The sequence below is a fragment of the Natator depressus genome, chromosome 21, assembly GCF_965152275.1.
Source record: "Natator depressus isolate rNatDep1 chromosome 21, rNatDep2.hap1, whole genome shotgun sequence".
NCBI classification, from domain to species: domain Eukaryota; kingdom Metazoa; phylum Chordata; order Testudines; family Cheloniidae; genus Natator; species Natator depressus.
In genome coordinates this window covers 133,292-141,380 of record NC_134254.1, presented here as the reverse complement: position 1 = coordinate 141,380, position 8,089 = coordinate 133,292, and the positions used below count along the sequence as shown (strand labels likewise).

The 8,089-nt window shown below is 49.9% G+C and overlaps 1 long non-coding RNA gene across 2 annotated transcripts; it reads left to right on the top strand.

Moving 5' to 3' along the window:
• The first annotated feature begins 1,695 nt into the window (after positions 1-1,695).
• LOC141975637 (uncharacterized) lies at positions 1,696-4,212 on the top strand. Of its 2 annotated transcripts, none has more exons than XR_012635963.1 (3): positions 1,696-2,622; positions 2,926-3,302; positions 3,453-4,212. It is a non-coding gene; the product is annotated as an uncharacterized LOC141975637 (long non-coding RNA). The 2 variants fall into 2 exon arrangements; XR_012635961.1 differs by having other exon boundaries at positions 1,696-2,633.
• The last annotated feature ends 3,877 nt before the right edge of the window (positions 4,213-8,089 follow it).

Sequence of the window (8,089 nt, the reverse complement as noted above, 5' to 3'; positions counted from 1 at the left end):
CCCCAGAGGGCTCTCTCTGTACGTTACCCCCACTGGCCACCGGTGTCACTCCTGCTCCAAGGCAGACACCTTGTGCATTGCTCCAGATGGCCACCCAATGTCACTGCAGTGCTGCAAGAGAAAGGTTTTGGCCATTACTCTGACAGGTCACCATGCGTTACCATTGCTCTGAGGGAAGTGCTTTGTGTATAACTCGGATTGACCACCCGTTATCGCTGTCCCTTCATAAAGGAAATAGTGTGTGCATTTGTGGATTGGCCACCCGGTGTCACTGTTGCTCTACGAGGGAAATACTTCGTGCATTACCCCGAGTGGCCACCCGGTGTCACTGTTGCTCCATGAGGGAAATGCTCTGTGTATTACACCAAATGGCTATGCACTGTTACTGTTGCTCCATGAGAGAAATACTTTGTTCATTACGACAGGTTTCAGAGTAGCAGCCGTGTTAGTCTGTATCCGTAAAAAGAAAAGGAGTACTTGTGGCACCTTAGAGACTAACCAATTTATTGGAGCATAAGCTTTCGTGAGCTACAGCTCACTTCATCGGATGCATACTGTGGAAAGTGTAGAAGATCTTTTTATACACACAAAGCATGTTCATTACCTGGATTAACCACCTGGTGTCCCTGTTGCTCCATGAGGGAAATACTTAGTGGCACTGGGTGCCCACTCAGGTTAATGCAGAAAGCAGTTCCCTTATGGAGAGCAAGGACACAGGGTGGTCACTCAGGGTAATGCACAGTTGCTCCATGAAGGAAATGCTTTGTGCATTACCACGAGTTACCACCCAGTGTCACTCTTGTGAGAGGTGTAAAAATGCTTTGTGCATTGCCCCGAGTGGCCACCCAGTGTCACTGTTCCTCATTCAGGGGAATGCTTTGTGCATTACACCAAATGGCCACCCAGTGTCACTGTTGCTCTATGAGGAAAATACTTTGTGCATTACTTGGAGTGGCCACCCATTGTTACTGTCCCTTGACGAGGAAACTGGTTTGTGCATTATCTGGATTGTCCACCCAGTTTCACTGTTGCTCCCTGAGGGAAATACTTAATAGCACTGGGTCGCCCCTTGTGGTAATGCACACTTGCTCCACGAAGTAAATGCTTTCTGCATTACCCCGAGTGGCCACCCAGTGTCACGGTTGCTCCATTCGGGAAATACCAAATGCATTAGCTGGATTGGGCATCTGGTGTCACTGTTGCTCCACGAGAGAAATGATCACTCAGCCTCTGTTCATAGAGTCAGTGATGTGGATGGGATGGGAGAGGGAGGCAGGGATGAGGGCAAGATTTCCAGCACCAATAAAGCTTTGTGTAGTGATGGCTCATCCAGCCCTAGCTGGAGGAAAAGCTGGCGGAAGTGGACATGAGCAGACTGGACATCCTTCTCAGCAGACATGAATATTCGTCAGCTTTCTGCCTCCCACATAATAGGCTGTGAGTAAGCGGTCAGTGCTTTGAATTCCTCATCTATACTCACTCTAGTATTCTTCACAGTATGTGTGCTTCCTCGTTGGGTACGGGGCTATGTGAGATTACGGCTTGGGAGGGGCCAGAGTTTGCTGTGCAGAGTGATTATTTCAGGTGCGGTTGCAAGGGGTGCTTTTTAGTTGGAGTATTAAAGGCGTAATGGGGGGGAGGGTTCGGGACAGAGCGATACCACGTGGCAGACGCATAAAGAATAGCCTACGTGACGTTGCCCACTGAGATGGTAACTTATTTGTTTTTCCTCCTTGTGCTCGGTTTAGAGCCAAGGAAAAAAATCAGACGTCAGAATTTACTCCCCTCATCAGATGGAAAGCGAGCGAGAGCGACCAGACACTGAGCATTGTTGATGCCACGCAAAAGCCGTCCAATTGGGAAAGGAACAGCCACCATCGTCAGTGAGATAAGGGTCTGTTTTGGTGATTGCTCTGCTCATAGCCCACCTTGCTCCTGGTAGGGACGTCCCGTTAGCTGGGGCTGGCTTTGTAAGAAAATGTTCCTGACTAGCTGGGGTTACGAGGGAGACAAGGTCCCCATTTTCAGGGGCTGCTCATTTCTCTGGCCAGGAGCAGTGTATCCTCTGCAGCAGAAGGTTAGATCGAGGAGGATGACTCCAGGTGATGAGTTGCTTACCTTCCTCCCATGTTTCTTTCTGTCTCTCTCTCTTCTCTAGTGTGTTGGCCAACTCTCTGACTCCTCTCCTCTCCTCTCCTTTTTTTGTGCTGTCTCCCTTCGTAAGACACTGGCAGGCACGCTAGGTGTTCATCCCCACAGGCTGTGTCTCGGGAGCCACGAAGAAGTAGGAGGGGACGAAAATCATGCAGGACGAAAATCATGCAGGGCAGTGCGTGTGAGACTGGAGCGGTGACTGTCGGTGTTAACTCGGTCTCTGTTCTTCGAGTGGGGCCGATATAGATGGGATGGAAGAGTGAGGCAGGGCAGAGGGAAATATTTCCAGCACCAAGAGAGCTTTGTGTTGTGATGGCTCATGCTTGGTTTTTGCAGCTGCTCTTGCAGAGGAATTGTGCAGGAGCTCTAGCCGGAGGAGAAAGTGGCAGAGGTGGACCTGAGCAGCTCGGGCATCCTTCCGAGGAGACACAAACAGTCCTCATGTTTCTGCCTTCTGCATAACTGGCTGTGAGTAGGAGGTCAGTGCTTTGAATTCCTCATCTATACTCGCTGTTGTTTCCTTCACTGGCCGTGTGCTTCCTTGTTGAGTATGAGGCTCTGGGATTAAGGCTGAGGAAGGGACAAGAGTCTCCTGAGTAAAGTGACTATTTTGGGTGCCGTTACAATGGGCGTCTTCTAGTTGCAGTTGTAAAGTACTAACAGGAGATGGGTTGAGGGCGGAGCTGTGGGATACGGGAGATGTGAAATGAAGAGACTATGCAACACTGCAGACGGAGATGCTAATTTTTTTTGTCCCGTTGTCCCCCCTAGCCTGCCCGCTGGGTTTCGTGCCAAGGAAAAAGAAGTCAAGCCTCAGAGTCTACTGCCTTCATGCGATGGAAAGTGAGTGAGAGCAGCGAGCCTGTGATCATTGTTGATGCCAGGCAAGAGCTGTCCATCTGGGAGCCGAGCAGCCGTCACTCTCATTGAGATAAGAGTCTGGTTCGGTGAGGTCTCTGCTCACCCCTCACCTGAGTCCAGGTAGGGAAGCCCCATAAGGTAGGGCTGGGTTTGTAAGAAAAGGTTCCTGACTAGCTGTGGTTACAAGGGAGAAAAGGTCTCCATTTTCAGAGGCTGCTCATTTCTCTGGTCAGGACCGGTGTTGCGTCCGCAGCAGAAGGTTGCATCTAGGAGGATGACTCCGGGTGGTGAGTTGCTTGCTATCCTACCATGGTTTTTTTCTTTCTCTCTCGTGTATGTTGGCGTGCGCGTACGCACACACACTGACTCTCTCTCTCTCTCTCTCTCTCTCCCCCCCCTCCCCCCCTTGCCTTTCCTTGTGCTGTCTTCCTTCACAGGACATGGGCAGGCACTCTAGGTGTGCATCTCCACAGGCTATGTCTCGGGAGGCATGGAGAAGTAGGAGGGGACAAAAATCATGCAGGGCAGTGTGTGTGAGAGTGGAGCGGTGACTGTCGGTGTTAACTCGGTCTCTGTTCATTGAGTGGGGCCAATGTATTCACTCCCTCATCGGATGGAAAGCGAGCGAGAGCAGTGAGCTTGTGAGCATTGTTGATGCAAGCCAGGAGCCATCCAGTTGTCAGTGGAGCAGTTGCTACTGTCAGTGAGATAAGTGTCTGGTTGGTGAAGGCTTTGCTCACGGCCCGCCTGGCTCCAGGTAGGGACGCCCCGTTAACTGGGGCCGGGTTTGTAAGAAATGGTTCCTGACCAGCTGTGGTTACGAGAGAGACAAGCTCCTCATTTTCAGGGGCTGCTCATTTCTCTGGCCAGGAATGGTGTCTCCTCCGCAGCAGAAGGTTGCATCGAAGAGGATGACTCCAGCTGGTGAGTTGCTTGCCTTCCTCCTATGTTTTTCTCTTCTCTCGTGTGTTGGCCAGCTAGCTCTCTCTCTCCTCTCGTCGTGCCATCTCCCTTTGTAGGACACGGGTAGGTGAGCATTCCCACAAGTGAGGTCTTGGGTGCCATGGAGAAGTAGGAGCGGACGAAAATCATGCAGGGCAGTAGAAAGGGTGCTGAAAGTACCTGAAGAGACAAAGGAACTGAGAAGGAGGAAGTCCAGGGCTGAGTCCAGACTAAGACAGGAGTCTAGTCTGTGAAGAGAAACAACTGGAAGTCTAAGCTACAGAAACTCTTCAACTTGCCTAAAGAAATTTAGGATGAGAAATTACTTCTTGAATCCAGTCTCTTTAAGATCTTTGGCTTAGTATGCGTGTGTATTTGTATTTGCTTAGTAATCTGACTTCTTCTGTTTGCTGTCCCTTATAATCACTTAAAATCTACCTTTTTATAGTTAATCTATTTTGTGTTTATTATTATTGTTAAACCCCACTTTGTGCAACTTTAAACGGGGGAGGGGGAGGTCAAGAAGTTGTGCATATCTTCCTCCACATTGAATTTATGAGCTTACGTTGTATAGATTTTGCTACAGCTCAAGACAGTATTATTTTGGGTATACTTTCCAGAGGGGAACTGCATTTGAGTTCTGGGCGATTTTCTAGAAAAGTCTTCTTGTAGAGAGCTGTTTACAGACTCCGTGTGATTCTACAGCTGCTGCGTCCCTACTTATGTGCATGTGCTGCCAGAGGCTGGAGAGCCTAAGTGAGCAAAACACGGAGAGGGAGTCCAGGCTAGTGGAGCAGTCAAGCTCAGTGAAATCCCAGTAATCAGGTGACATCCCAGCAGGGGGTCAAACCTCTCCCAGGTTGGGGCCCCTGAGAAAAGACCTCTGCATCTAACTGGGGCACGATAAACGTGGGGCAATCCTTTATTGCCCTCTCAAGGAATTGTCAGGTGCTATGGAATCTTCCTGAAGTCCAGTAACTTCATGGAGAGCAACTTGACTGTAACAAGAGATGCTTAGTCCTCAAGTGTCTTTTCCTTCTGTATCACTGGGTGAGCTTCCTTGGTCATGCCAGTCTCGTCGTCCTCTCTAAAGCAGGCCACATTCAGCAGAGGACGTGAGCAGGGGTCTGAGAGTAGCCCTCGGCCTGTGTCTGCACTCACCAGGTAGCACCACCCACGGCATGTAGAGGGTCCAGGACTCTGCCCAGCACTCCAGACTGACCTGCTACAGCTCAGTCTCCTGGGTCCTAACCCCTGCGCTCACTGCCCCCAGAGGGCTCTCTGTACGTTACCCCCACTGGCCACCGGGTGTCACTCCTGCTCCAAGGCAGACACCCCCTGCATTGCTCCAGATGACCACCGAATGTCACAGCAGTGCTGTGAGAGAGAGGTTTTGTGCATTACTTTGACAGGTCACCGTTTGTTACCATTGCTCTGAGGGAAATGCTTTGTGCATAACTGGGATTCAGCGCCCATCCTCACTGTCCCTTCATAAAGGAAACGGTTTGTGCATTAGTGGATTGGCTACCCGGTGTCACTGTGCCTCGACGAAGGAAATGCTTTGTGCAATATCTGGATTGGCCACACAGTGTCAGTGTTGCTCCATGAGGGAAATGCTTTGTGCAATACCCTGAGTGGCCACCTAGTGTCACTCTTGCTCCTTTAGGGAAATTGTTTCTTCATTACACTGAGTGGCCACAGAGTGTCACTGTTTCAAGCAATGCGACAAACTACACCGTCACACACACACAACACAAGCCACCGACACACATGACATTGACACACATACAACATGACACACCACGTTGCACTGCAGGTTGTACATAGTATGCTGCACACGCACAACACATTGCACGTGCACACACGCACACAACACATCACACACACAACACAGCCTGTCACATGACACACAAAATGGCACACAAAAGGTCACACGACACGGACACACAACACTCAAGGAAACACACACGACACGTCACACACACACAACACATCATATGACCCAGAACACGACACAAAAATCACCCATGACACCCAGATGCGCGTGCGCGCGCACACACACACACACACACACAACCTCACACACCACGACACACACAAGGCATATGACACAAATCACACAGAAAACATGACACAGACACATAGACACACAGGACGACACACATCACACACGACATCCACACAACACGTCATACACACACCACAAAACTCAAGACAACACAGCACGACACACAACACGTCTCACATACATAAAACACATCACACACACACACCGCACACACCATGACACACGACACTCAAGGAAACACGACACCGACGCACACACCATGACACACGACACTCAAGGAAACACACAGCACTTTGCGTGTCACACTCACAACAGGTCACGCACACAGCACGTCGCACATCGCCTGCCGGACGTCACACGTCGCACATTGCACGCATGTCGCACACCGCATGTAGGATGTCGCACACAAAACACGACATCGACACACACACCTCACATGACACAAAACAGCATGAAACACAACACACACACAACACAACAGGGAAAGCATCACACACAAAAAATCACATGCACGACACTGACACACACACGACACTTCGTACGTCGCAAAATGGCACACACAGCACCTCGCATGTCGCTCACACAACACGACACAACATGACACCGACACACAAACACAACACCTCACATCACATGCAAAATGTCACACAACACAATGCACACAACACGACACAAAAGGTCACCCAAGACACGACACCGACGCACAACGCCTCACATTACACGCAAAACGTCACACGACACAAAAGGTCACCCAAGACACAACGCACGACGCCTCACATTACATGCAAAAGTCACACCACGCACACGACATGACACGACACAGAAGGTCACACAGAAGACCCAACACACGACCCCAACACACACACACGGCACGTTGCAAATGGCACACACAGCATGTTGCACAACCCCTCGCAAACACAGCACATCGTACGAAACACAAAACGGCACAAACACAACACACAAGTCACACATGACACTGATACACAAACACACAACACCTCACACGACGCACAAAACGGAACACAATACAGACAACACGACACCAAAACGGCACACAACACAGATAAAATGCGACACAAAACATGACAGACAACATGACACCAACACACACACACGACACATCGCAAATGAGACACAGAGCATGTCTCACGTCACAGGTTGCACGCACATCGTATGTCACACACAACACGTCGCACGTTGCATATCACACACACGGGTCGCACACACCACATCTCATGACGTGTTGCACATCGCATGTTGCACGTCGCGCACACCACGTTGCACGTCGCGCACACAGCATATTGAATGTCATGTGTCGCATGTCGCACGAAACACAACGGCACACAACACACAAATCACATGCAACACATGACACCGACACAAATACACGACACCTCACCCGACACACACAACGGCACACAACACAGACAAAACGCGACACAGAAAACATGACACAAAACCACATACGACACACAAACGACACGTCGCACGTTGCATTTCACACACGCACAATGTGTTGCGCACACACAGCATGTTGCACGATGTGTCACGTTGCACGTCAAGCACAACACGTTGCACCTCACACACTCAGCACGTTGTGTGTCGCACATCATGCACAATACGGACGAAACACAACGGCACACACCACACAAGTCACATGCAACACACGACACTGACACAAACACACAACACCTCACCCAACATACAACGGCACACCACACCCACACAAGACGACACAAAAAATCACACACAACACCGAAACGCACACAACACCTCACACTACACACAACATGACAGAAAGCATCACACGCTAAACATACAACAGACGACACTAAAACACACACACAATGCAACAAACACATCACAGACAAACATTGCACACATACAACAAACACACAATATGTCATACGTCACAAATGGGACACACAGCACATCGCATGTCGCATGTTTCATGTCACACACACAACGCATCGCCCACACAGCATGCCACGCAAAAGTCACACACAACACACGATGCTGACACAAACACACAACACCTCACACAAAAGGTACATGACACACAAC